Below are 14,092 nucleotides of genomic sequence, written 5' to 3'. Positions count from 1 at the left end.
CCGGAGTTGGCCGGAACCGGCTTGGTGTTACATGAAATGGACCCGGGAGGGGAAATGGGCCCGTGACAACAGTATAAGTGATACAGATGGCCTCCATGTCTATTGCGTGAAGAGAGAGGAAGAGTATGACTCCTGCCTGGTCTTAGTGGCCAAAACGAGGGATCCAGAGACGGCCACTTTAGCCATAACAGGATAGACAGAACAGACAAAATTTCTGAGGGAGGTGTGTACAGCCCAAACACATCCAATATCCAATTGCCATTAAGACCACATCATTTGGGCCACTGCATGAATTTGTGGAGACCAGAAGAGAGAGTGTGCACCTAGTGCAGATCAATAGAGCGAGAGTGCATCTAATAGAAAACAGGAGAGCAAGTTTGCACCCTGTGCAGAACAGGGGAAACTACAGGTCCGAGGCTGGGCTGGAGAGGGAGAACAGGCTTGTGACGGAATTCAGGCTGGAGAATTGGCTCATGACACAGTTTGGGCAGGAGAATGGGCTTGTAACAGAGTTCAGAATAGAGAACGGCCTCGTGACAGAGTTCAGGCTGAAGACTGGACTCGTGGCAGAGTTCGGGCAGAAGAGTGGGTTCACTGATTAACTCGGAAGAAGCTGAGGCTACTGTCGAGATGACTAGAGCTGGATTTGGGAGGAGTACCGCGGCCGGTATGTCTTCCACGTTAAAGACCGCTGGTACCAGGAGGGCTGGAGTGGACTAGAGATTGCAGTTGGGAATTAGGTCTGCTTCAGACACTTTGAAGGTCAGGCCATCAAGGGCCCTTTACAGGCAGGCGGAATGTCTTTTCCTGTGGGCTGATAACCATCTGCTCTCTGTCAGAGCAGCATACATTCCTGACCATGTGAACCTTGGACTTAACATGCTATTAAGAGGCAGAGTTCTTCATCGAGAGTGGAGGCTGAACCCGCTTACCCGGCTGATTTTGGAGCGGTTCTGGACGGTGGAGGTGGACCCCTTTATGTTACTGATGAGAACATTCATTGTCCTCTGTTTTTCTTGCTGTTACACCCTCATTTTTTGCTGTCAACAAACTCATGATGTGATGGCCGAGCATCACCAAGTAAGCATTCTCCCGAAAAATGTTGCCACTGATGCTGAGCAAAATCAGGGAGCAGAGGTAGTTAGTGTTCCTGGTCGCTCCAAATTTGCTGAACCAGACATGGTAACCCCAGTCTGATGGATTTGCTTACAATGACTAAGTAGACACGCTGTTGTGTCACGTATCCGATACGCTTACAAAGTGGAAACCCCCTTTTTACCAGGTGCCTTTATGCCCTTTAATGGGCAGTGTTTGTGAAATAATGTGAATCACATGGCTAGGACACTCCTGGAGATTTTTGTTCTGTCCATCACAGCTTTTTACACTAATATTGATGGGTGTTTAATGGGTAGGCACGATTTGATTACAGGTGTGCTTTGTGTATATAGTTGAGCGTTCTTCTTTGTTTTGGAAGTCAGAGCAGATCTTTCTATGCTATGGAGGCTGTTCTAAAGGGCGGCCTGTTTCTAAGCAGCGACTGTCACATTGCCTTGTTAATGCAATACCCTTGGGTTATTCCAGGCAGGGATTAGATTGCTCTTTTGATGTTTTAGAACATTTGATGAGCTCCCTCATGGGCTGGGGTCCAGAGAGTTTCTATCCAGGATATTTGCAATGCAGCTGGCTGGTCATCACATCGCCAGATTCTATAATTTGGATGTTTCCTCCCTGGCTTCCCGGGTCCTTTCAGTGAGTAAGGTCCCTGATTCTACCTCTTGCAGTTAGCGGCCTACTTAGCTGTGCCACTAAATCATATGTTTTCATGAAGGTGGTGCCATCACCACTGTGCTCAGGTAGCAGTGTGTGAGTTGTGCTTATGTTACAGTCTGTGTATCAATGTCACATCTTGATTTGCTGCCGCTGTGGGGCTACTAGTCACAGAGCCAGCAGAATCCCGCTCCTTGCACAGAGAGTGGTGCAGAGCTGCACCATGCTCATTCTCCTCTTTTGCCAGGAGACAAAAGTGGGCTATTCAAGAACACAACCAGGTATCCTCGAGCACCCTCTGTCCAACTGTGGAACCAGGTGAGTGTTGCATCACAAACTTACACCACACTTCAGGCAGCCACAAAGCCTTTCAAGTTGGGTGCCTGCATTCGGCCTTGCTGACGCACTGCAGGTTTAGTTTATTAGTTGAAAAAGTTAAGGATTTTTAAGAGTCCTAGAATTGGGCAAACAAACATGTACACTAGATTTGTGTGCTAGCTGGATTACATTTCCATTTTGTCCAGTTTGCAACCTTTGTTGTTTGCTGACTAGATTAAGAGCACACTCACATTATCCAAACCGTGGTTTGACCCCCAAAGACTGGTTCATTTGACTATTGTGATCGCTGTACCGCGCCAGGGCGTGGTTTGGTTTATCGCGCCCTGGCTGGCTTACAGAGGTGGGCTGGAGTGCAGTTCACTTGGGCTTAGGCGCGGAAAGCTATAGTGTGAGTGCAATCGTGCCAGAGCACGATTCAAAAGAAGAGACGTCAATTGCATGACCACTCACCTACATTTGCCTCCGTAAAAACCTTCTGATGAACGCAGCAGGGTTGGGTGAATGTCTGAGCTGCACATGTGACAAATCAACTAATCAATATGATGACATGTGAGAGGGCTCTGTCATCGCGCACCAAACAAGTCCGATTAAAAAACACAGACTTAACATTTCGATGAGTTCCAGTGTTAAGAGAGCGCTTTACTTCCTGCTTTTTCAAAACAATCGCATCCTAATGAAGAAAGCGTGCCTGGGCTCAGATTGATAAAAGTACAGTGTGAGTGCATGCTTCTGGGGGAGTTTGGAGTAGAGAGAGACTGATATATCTGCCGGCTGATATATAGGGCCGATATTTGCGAGTTTATGTGTATCGGCATCGGCCGATACGTGGCTGCAATGTTCGCCGATTTTTTTCCGGCATTATTTACAGACAGAGTGCTGGAACCCGCAAGCGAATGCAGGTCATGTGACTAAAAACAACCAACCTTTCCATGACACAGCGAAAGCTCGGCCTAACAGCTGATCATAGCTGAACAAAGTGGGTTTTTGTTTCTCATCTCTATGGTGCGGTTAGACTAAAATTAATGTAAGAAAAGTCCAAACTAATAACATCTTAAAATACATCAGTGCCCTGTGTTTTGCCTCTAAATGGACACAAGTAATGTTTTTAAAACTAGTTATATTTCCTAATTAAACTAAGCTCTAGTCCTAGTTTAAGATAATTCCTGTCCGGGAAACCACCCCTATATATATTTGTAGTAGTAAAGTGCTAGAAGTTAATATCTTTTGCTGATAGTTCCTCGTCATTGTGGAGAGTGCAGTTCATGGTTCCATAGCACACTTACCTGTTTTTACTATTTGTTAAATATAGTTTTTTTTAGTTCAGAAAAGTTACTTTTTTTAAATTGAGACTTGTAACATTTGGCATCATTATTGTGTCATTTTTATGATGTAAATTGAGTGAGCAAAAGCAGTATCAGCTCCAAATACCGGCTCAAGAAAATCGGCAGCTTGTATCGGTCATCGGCTAAGGCTGATGAAACAAAAATCGGTAGCTGCATCGGCACTGAAAAATCCATATCGGTCTAGTATCGCGCTGGGGCATCGTTTGGTGTAGTTTGGATAATATGAGTGCGTCCTAACAATACTTAAACAAATGTTGTGATGTATACTTTAGAAATCCTTTAGAGACCCTTAAAGGACAAGTTCGGTATTTTACACTTAAAGCCCTGTTTTCAGATTGTTTATGATGAAATAGAACGGTTTTGACTGAAATTTGGACATATGATGCTGGCCCGAGAATTTTCGGGTGTTTGTTCTATCACCTCCCACCTCTATAATGTGTGTATAGGTGCACAGGAACAATCCTTCCTAAAATGCATTAAACTTTCATTTACAAAGACGTGAAACTCACCGAGTGGTCAGGGGTGTTCACTGATATGCTCACAAAAAATTCGCTGCAAAAGATGCTTTCTAACAGGTGTTTCAGCATTTGTTGTAAACTTGTGGACCTATTTTTCCAAACGCCTCACATCTGTACATTCTTCCGTTGAGAGCTTAAATAAAAGACACTCCAGCCCAGTTGGTGGCGATAATCCACCTTTGCCAATTGTAAGAATACAACCAAAGTACCTCACAGCACATTTAAAACAAGTCAATGAAGTGGGACAAAAACTATGATAAAACCTGTTGGAAAGCATCTTTTGCAGCTATTTTTGTGTGAGCATGAACACCCCTGACCACTCGGTGAGTTTAACATCTTTGTAAACGAAAGTTTAATGCATTTTAACAAGGATGAAAACAGACCTTTAAGTGTAAAATACCGAACTTGTCCAGATTCATTGCTGGCTTTCCTGCTGATCTTATAACTGTCCTGGGCCGGGTTTCCCAAAAGCATCGTAAGGCTAAGTAGATCGTAAAAACGATCGTACGAATCATCTTAGAATTACGGGCTGTTTCCCAAAAGCTTCGTAACTTAAGTTGCACTTGAAAATCCTCGTAGATCTACGAGTGCTCTGGAGTAATCGTTCATTCAAAAGTTCATCGTAAGACAACAGAGTTACAAGGTCACCTGCAGGACAACCAGCAAATTGCACTCCTGCAATGACAATAATGTAATGTTTTAAATGTTTATTTATTTATTGGGTTCTTCTTTGTTTATTTTATATTAAATATATAATATAATATATTTAAAATTCAAATGAGAAATCAAATTTAAATGACTAAACATAAATTAATAAAGAAGGAAAACGTATTTTGTACAAGTTGGTAAAATTTGTTTGTATTTTGGTAAAAGTTGGTATAGCAAATTGATAAATGGTTCATACCGATTGCTGCTATAATTCATCTAAACATTGTTTTGAAGGGAAATGGCATCTAATTAAAGAAACCAAATAAATATTTACGGTACAATGCAATAATCCATAATAATAAATAAACATAGATATAAACAACAAATAATAATAATAATCTAAACTATAATAGAAACGCAGAAGGCATTTCGCAGTGGGACGAGTCCTAACTAAATACGGAAAATAATATTTAATAAATTATTAAAACATTTAAAAAGTCATTGAACAATAATGAAAATATATTATAAAAAATATTAGTGCACATCGGCTGAAGATCATTAGCCTAAACAAGCTTCTGCTACACAGTCGAGTCATTCTATTGGTGACATTTCCGCACTTGACAAATGAATAGTGACTCTTTGGGAAACGCACGTAAATGAACAACGAATGTTCGTTAAGTAGCTCGTAGAAAGCGCTCTTAAGTGCTAAGTTCAATCGTTATCGGGAAACCCAGCCCTGCTCTGTTCCCACAACTAAAGTTTTCAGAACAGTTGTTACTAAATCTGGCAAGATTAGTAACAAAAATATACACAATATATGGAAAATATACACAAAAAACAAAACTACATTCCTTCCATTAAAATCAACAAAACTGCATTATCTAGATGCAAAAATGCCACACAGGGTTTATTTGACAGACAATGGCCCTCATTTATCATTGTTGCGTAGAAACGGGCGTATATGTTGGCGTAAGATTATGCTTACACTCCTCTCACCGCCTGATTTATGAAACTGTGCGTACCGTTAATATTCAGGTGTACGCAATATCTGCCCTTCATAAATGCCGCGGCTGAAAACGATCGTCATTGGAATAACAAGCCCATATAAATTCAAGTCTCCGCCTCCCCCACCCCCTCATTTTACGCCATTGACACACGAAAGACGGCAAAGAAGAGAATCCGGGGATGGAGACCAATCACACTTCTTACGGTTGATTATAAGGTATTGGCCTTGGTATATGCAAATAGATTGAAAGTTAAGCTTAATCATATTATTTCAGAAACACAATCGGGCTTTGTAAAAGGCAGACACATTAGTAATAACTTAAGACTTGTTTTAGATTTACTGGATTATGCTGACTTTGTGAAATCTGATGCTATTATACTTTTCCTAGACTTTTATAAGGCCTTTGACACCATTGAGCATGAATTTCTTCTGCAATCTCTTAAATTGTTTGGTTTTGGGTCTTCGTTTGTTAATATCATTGAAATGTTTTATAAAGGAATTTCTAGCTCTGTCATAGTTAATATGTTCACCTCACAAAGATTTTCTATAAAACGTGGTGTCAGACAGGGCTGCCCGATTTCCCCTTTTTTATTTATTTTGGTGACTGAATTATTGTCTTTAAGTATTATGCACAATCAGAATTTAAAAGGTATTTCGATCTTTGACAGGGAAATTAAAATGTCTCAACTAGCTGATGACACCACTCTTTTTTTAAAAGATAAAAGTCAGCTCTCTATAGCCATTCAGATAATTCAACAATTCTCGTGTGCTTCTGGATTAAAACTAAATTTGTCCAAATGTGAGATAATGTCACTACATAAATGTGATGACACATTCATTGATGGAATTCCAGTTAAAGATATAATAAAGTATTTAGGTATTTATGTATCAAAAAATTTAATAGCCAGACAACAACTTAATTTTTCTCACAGATTAAAGAAAACTCAAAATATTTTTAATCTTTGGCTGCAAAGAGACCTCTCTCTTTATGGCAGGGTTCTCCTCTCTAAAGCGGAAGGTCTTTCTCGCTTCGTCTATCCATCCCTTTCTTTATATGTCAAGGATTGTACTATTAAAGATGTTAATAAACTTTTCTTTGACTTTATATGGAAAAATAGGTGTCATAAACTTAAAAAAGCAGTGATAGCTAGTTGTAGAAGTGATGGGGGTCTGGAAGCTATAAACTTTCATAACACTATTTACACCTTCAAAATTAACTGGCTAAGAAGATGTTTAATAAATCCAAATTCCTTATGGTTCTTTATTCCTAATTATATATTCAATAAAATTGGAGGCCTCCCCTTTATCTTAAAATGTAATTATATGCATAACAAACTCCCGGTTAAATTGGCTAATTTTCATCAACAGGCTCTCCTTGCCTGGAAGTTGTGTTATGTTCACAACTTCTCTCCTCATAAAACTCTCCTGTGGAATAATATGGATATAACTGTAAGGAACAAATCTCTGTTTTTCACTAATTGGTTTAATAGAGGTTTAATTTATATTCTTTCTTTATTTGACGATTTTGGCAATATCTTGTCGTATGAACGCTTCATGACTGTCCATGACTTCCCTATTCCTTTCAAAGAATATAACACTGTTGTTAAAGCCATTCCCTCAGGCCTAATGCATCTGGTTAAGAGCCACTTATTATACACCCAAAAAGATATAAAGGAGTCGGCTTTGTTGCTGGGTGGCATTGGCATTTATGACAAGAAATGTAACAATAAACATGTTCGCCAGATATTTCAGAAAAGAGACTGTATTGTTCCTCGGGGTAAATCCCATTGGATTGCTTTAATTAATAATATTGATTGGAGAAGAACGTGGTTGTTGCCTCACAAATATTTTCTTCCCAATAAAACCAAAGAAGTCCACTTTAAAATACTGCATAAAATATATCCTGTTAACTCAATTGTTTCCAAATATGTTGATATTCCTAGTACCTGCACATTTTGTGGCACTGAAGAGGAAACATTATTACATTTATTCTATTCTTGTAAGTTTGTTCAGAAATTTTGGCTAGACTTGTACTCCCATCTAAACAAAACACCTATCCCTGCACAATCTTTTAGCTTGAAAGATACTATCTGCTATTACTCTGACTCTGCCAACAAATCTAAAGAGTATTTATGTAACTTTTTTATTTTGTTTGGCAAATTTTTTATCCATAAACAAAAATTTATGGGCTCAATTCCTACTTATTCACATTTCCTGATCGAAGTTGACTCACTGCTCAATTCTTTTTGTTTGACTAAAAATAAAAAATGTGTTAAGTTTTTGGATATATATAAAAAATATATTTCTATTGACTCCAACTTAACTTGATAGCTTTCCTTCATTGCTTTTATATATTTATTGTTAATTATATTTTTTCCTTGATTGTACATACCCCTTTTGTGTTTTTTTTATTTTTTTATTTCTCCTTTTCCTTTTATTTTGACTTCTCTGTATCTTCTTTATTTGACAATGTTCTCCTGAAGGTGATTGTAAATCTTATCTAATTGTTTGAATAAAAAAAAAAAAAAAAAAGAAGAGAATCCGGGGAAGTGAAAAGAAACAAAGTTGTTTTATTTGGGAGTTTAAAGAGTGGGATTAAAGATACATTAATAATTGGATGACAATTTGTAATATTCTTATTATTATTTTTATTATTAATTGATTTTTTAGAAGAATAATTATTTATTATTATTATTATTTACTGTTGCCTACATCTAAATTCTATGTCTGCTTAATGGTTCAGTTAATTTTTTTAAATAATATTTTAAAATGATGTAGTAACTTTTGTAGTGTGTTGTTCTGTATTTACAGTTGTTTGTTAGCTGTATCTTAGATCCAGTTTGATACGGAGCTCCGGATATAATTCAAATTTGTTTCCACGACATCCACATGTTTTACTAAGCTAATTCATAATTTGAAGTGATAATAATTGTAATTGTAATTACGAAATATTATAATAATTAATTCCAAGGAGCAAACTGTTGAATATTGGGAACAAATTCTAAATTTATGGCCATATTTAGACTAAATAAGAAAAAATAGTGTCCATAATGTAGCATAAAAAATAATTCGTGGCCATAATTTTGTCCGCATGTCATCATGATCGGATTTTCGGCTCCATTCAACACAAGCATTTTACCTTACCTCATCTGTATTTATTTATCATCGAATGGTATGTAACTAGCTTACCTTTTATTGCATTACCATGTTTTCGTAGCACATCCTTGTGCTTTCTTGCAATGTGCCGCTTCAGATTCCATGAAGAATATTTGCTAACTCTTTACAGTCTCTCCGCACTCCCTTTTAATGTTTTCTTCCTGTCCAATCTTAACTTTGATTTTTACTTTACATTTATGTATTAGGCTTGAATTCCATAACTTATTGCTAGACGTTTTTACAGATTCTCGAACTAGCAAATTATCAAAGGGCGTTCTGGGTTCAACGAGCGGTGCTGAGGGAGCGGAATTTTCGGAAAGGCGCTTTAATGGTAATATTATCGCTCCGCTCCCACTAAGCTCCGTTCACATCCTCGCTGTTAAACGTCGGGCAAAGCGCACAGGCTCTCGACTGAAGGAATACATATGCATACAAATCAAATGCTTTGGTAAAGTATCACAAATTAAACATTGAACATTGTTGCATAAAAATAAACACTGAAGTTTATAATTACTATGTTTTTTTTACAGTGGGTCATAATATATCATATATTTTAGTTTGTCAGTGCGTTTTGTGGTGTTAGGAAGTGTTTGCGCATTTCTGCACTAACTCAAAATGTGCGTACACCACCTCCTGAGCTGGCGTAGGATTTGAGCGTGCCGTACGCCAACGTCCATATTGATAAATCTCAAATTCACCGTGGTTTTGGGTGTACGCAAGGTGTACGCTGGAAATTTGGTGTACGCACTTTTGATAAATGAGGGCCACTGTGTGTTACTACACTGTCAAAAATAATGTGCTTGCTTTACCTAAAAATAAAGGCTGGATTTATTTAAAAATGTAGTGCATCATTTTTGCATCCACTTTTTTTTAGTAAGTTTTACTTGAAATTTTAAGCAGTTGCAAAAATTTATTAAAATTCAATGTAATAATTACTTAAAAAATGAATGCAAAAATGATGCACTATATTTTTAAGTAAATCCAGCCTTTTTTACATTTAGCAGACGCTTTTTAGCAATTATAGCAACACAAGAACAGTAATACATAAGTGCACTGGAAATAGTCTCATCAAGTCCAACACAGTATACATAGACAAGGGATTGGTAGTAAATTTTTCAGTGTATGTTACATTGCATAGCATTTCAGACACTTTATTTTAACAAAATCTTAGTAATTGGCAAATACTATGTGTGACCTTAATGAGTGTGATGGATTATATGGTTTATGTAAGGAATAATTGACGACGGGACGTTGAATTATTCCAAAATAATTCCCAAGGTGTTTATGCGACACGGTGCAAAGCGGGGTGTGCATTATTTACCAAAAATCAAAGGACCGGAGTCAATTATTCCTCTTATACCACAGACATTGTCTGCAAAAGTGTGCGTTTTCCAGAAAAATAATTAACACATGTGGTTTTTCAACATGTGGTATAAAAGAACATAAAACACTATTTTAAATGTAATATTATTGTAATATTTAATGAGATACATTTCAAAAAACCTGCCACCTCTAATGGTGGTGCTCTATATTTCTCCACTAAAGAGTCCTTGGTGCCAAAGCACTGTTCCTTTAGATTAATGACTTAGCACAGTAGGTATGGACACACACGCACCTGCACATCATACAAGATAAATGATTAGATCACACACACACACAATCTGAAAGAAAACACTGCTATCACAGTGCTTCATTATTATTATAAAAGTGATTCATACTCTTATTACGCACACACGTACACAAACACACACCGAGTTTGATTGCTTTGCTCTACTTCACTCTCTGCACCACTGACAGATATACTGAGGGGGTCTGCTTCTATATATAGATGTGCTGGGTGTCTGATAGCTTGTCTAAAGACAGAACTGGACATGGTTGACCCTCTTACACATGTCACCTCTCTGATATATTCACCATGTTTACAGAAATGAAAACCACAAATAAATGTATTGATGGATTTGATGTTTATTAGGACACCAGTAGCACAAAATTATTTGAGACGTAGCCCTTGATTCCTGAGCCTGTAGAGAAGATTTGTCCTCAATTCTTCAGGTGAGGTTTGTGTTTATACCCCCAGAGTGAACAAAAGGCACCTTCAGCTATCAGACTAGTGGGGGAGGTTGAAGTTATTTTCAACCAGAACAAATCTGCCAGTGCAGAATCACCTTGATTTGCGTACCATGAAGAAAACTCCTGACCCAGTGTCATCCCACACATCCCACGTCTCATTATAGTACAGCGCATTTACCCTTGAAGAATGTCTGTCCTCTTGAGTCTCTGCATAACTAGACTCTGTGTTTGTGGAAGTAAATGTTGTCAACCTAAACCAATAGAGGCTTTATTTACTATATACACTACAGTATGTGTTTTCTTGAACATTCACTTTTAATGATACACAGTAGTAATGATATAGTTGTTGTCTTTGTTATCAACACACTGTGAGGTGACACAATTCTCATGACTTCTTCATTAATCCTTAAGTGCTTAGGTGAGAGTAGCATTGGGATATTTGACCTATTTTTTAACCATTTATTTTAGTGCTTTTTCTTTTTACAGAATAAAAGACAACAAGGAAAGAGAAAAAACTATAACAAGACAAACAGAACATTTGAGGGACAGATGCACAAAAGACAAATCCTTTTTTAGACAGGTAACGCTTAAGCTGGAAACAAATTCGTAAATGTTATAGAGCCACTTAATTCTATTGAAATATATTAAAATAAAATATAAATTAACCTTACAATTAATACATTATAACAAGAAATATAAAATGCATCATCCTGACAGCTGTCTAATAAAACTTTGGGCACTACATTGCACAGATTACCAATATGTACAAAGAGATTACACTCCATACTAATAACTTTGACATCAACAGGGGTTATTGGCTATGAATTCACTATATCATTTATCTGAAGATTTTCTAAAAATTTGTCCCCAGACATCAAATACCTCAGGTTTATCATTATTAATGTATCTCAATCTCTCTAATGCAAGCATGTTTACAAGATCTCTTGTCACCTCACATTTCAAACTTAGGCACAGATTCATGCTTCCACATTCTTAAAATTTGCCTCTTAGCAATTGTCATACCAAATAAAGGAGCTTGTTTTTCGTGTATATCGGGCATTTCCAGATTGCTAGATATCCCTATTTGACCTATTTTACTACAGCAGCATTAATATTTTCATTTTATTTTCATTTTTGGTTTGTTATGTTGTATGCCAGTAACTTACTCTAGATTTAAATGTATGTTATTTAACAGGTTATTCAAAGTTAAACATTAAACATTAACAAGTCTTTACAGAATAAAATTTATTGTGGCTCTGATTTCTTGCAAAAACAAATATGAACTGTCCAACCTATTTTAAATATATTGACTATTTTTTGTCAAATGTTTCAACAGCAGTTACTTGCAATTGAATATCTCAAAGACCAAAGAACTGTGTTGTAGGAGCCAAAACATGAGGGGTATGGCAGAATTTCTTACGAAGCAAATCATATCAGAGGAGTAAAGCTAGAGCATCACATTTTTAATGGCAAACTTTCATTTCAGGATAATGTGTATTATATGCACAAGAAAGCAAGACAGTGTCTGCTCAGGAAATTAAGTAGTTTTAATGTTGAGAAGAACTTCTAACTGTTGTTTATAGATCCATGATTGAGAGTATTTTCTTGTACAATATTGTATCATGATGGTATGGAACTTTTCAGAAAGGTAAAATAACACGAGTAATCATTGATTCCGGCAAGATCATTGGGTAGAAACCGAGTACAATGCAAGTTTTTGAAAAAGCAATTTCGGTATACTCAGATCAAACTCATCCACTCCATTTTTGCTTTGAGGTCTTCTCTTAAGGGCGGATGTCTATAAGAGATCATTTGTTCCATTAGCAATGGCTGTATTAAATAATGTTAAATGTGCTACTGTATATGCTATAGACCCTTTTACTGGTTGTACACAATGATGACGTGGCATCGTATGCGCGCGCATTTAGGCAAAGGAAGTATGGCAAGAATCAGCAGTGAAGCAACACAGACAAAGTTATTTTAAAAATTTTTCAACACAGTTACCAGATCCGTGTATTATAGTGGAGTGGATAAAAGACGTTAGCAGATGGCCAAATATAAAGTTGCCAGATACATATATGGGTGATTCTCACGAAACCATTGAAACACCACGGCACTAATGATTTTAGCTTTAAAATGTGTAATATAGTAACATTAAAAAGCATCAGAATTAACACAATACTGTGTTCTACCTTGCACAATGTGTGATTTCCACATAAGAATTTATAATTGTAAATTTGATCTCATTTTCTGCTGAAATTCTCATTACCGCAATGTGTCCGGCTGTGTTTGAACATGCGTTATGTTGTAATTTAATCAAATTAACACAAAAATATTAAGAAAAAAATAAATGGATGTTTTGCTAGACTACTTTAGATGACAGAAAAAATAGTTACTTAATATTCATGTATAATAATAATGAAGAAAACTTTGGAAAATGATGTGTCCATGCCTGATGTTCTCATCCTCCGCAACACTTTTTGAGAACAGTTTAAGCACACATACAGAATTTTAATAAAGTTTGATTTTGAGTGACCAAGCACATGGACCAGTTACTTCAAGATGGCTATCAGGTAAGATCATTTTTTTACAGTTAATTTGAAATATTGTCTTGTCAGAATGCTTACACGACATTTTGATTATCATTACCGCAACAGATGCTTATTAAATGTTAATTTAATTAATAGAAGCATAATACTTTGATTTTAAATGTATGTGCAGAATCTCCAAATTATGTTCTTTCAGGTTTGTCATGTCATTTTGAAAATATGTCAGTGTTGATGTTTTCTGACTGTTGCGGTAATGAGATTTTTAAGGACTAATTTTTTAAATTATGTTACAAAAAGTGTTAAATGATAAGTAAAAGTTTTTAAATTAATGTTCCCATTTACTCCAGACTTTGTTTTTCAATGTCTAGTGGGAAAAAAAGTAAATTTAAGCAATTTTTACATTTTCATGCTTGACATTTTTAAAACCAAGTTTTCGTGAGAATCACCCATATACATATATTAGTATATTATATTAGTGCAAGCAAACGCAAAAAACAAACCTGTAAAAGGGTCTATACTGTAAAGTATATAAGCATGTGCGTATTATGTTTTTATCATGTTGTTTGAATGTGTTGTGGACTTTTGTATGGTTTGTTACATTGTGTTATGTAATGCCAGTGTCAAGATACATTTCTGTTCTCAGGAACAGACAATAAAGTGAAGTGTACTCATAGAACCAAAATCTGAAGGAAAAAT

Source organism: Misgurnus anguillicaudatus, chromosome 10 (genome assembly GCF_027580225.2).
Source record: "Misgurnus anguillicaudatus chromosome 10, ASM2758022v2, whole genome shotgun sequence".
Classification (NCBI taxonomy): Eukaryota; Metazoa; Chordata; class Actinopteri; order Cypriniformes; family Cobitidae; genus Misgurnus; species Misgurnus anguillicaudatus.
This window is presented reverse-complemented; position numbering follows the sequence as displayed.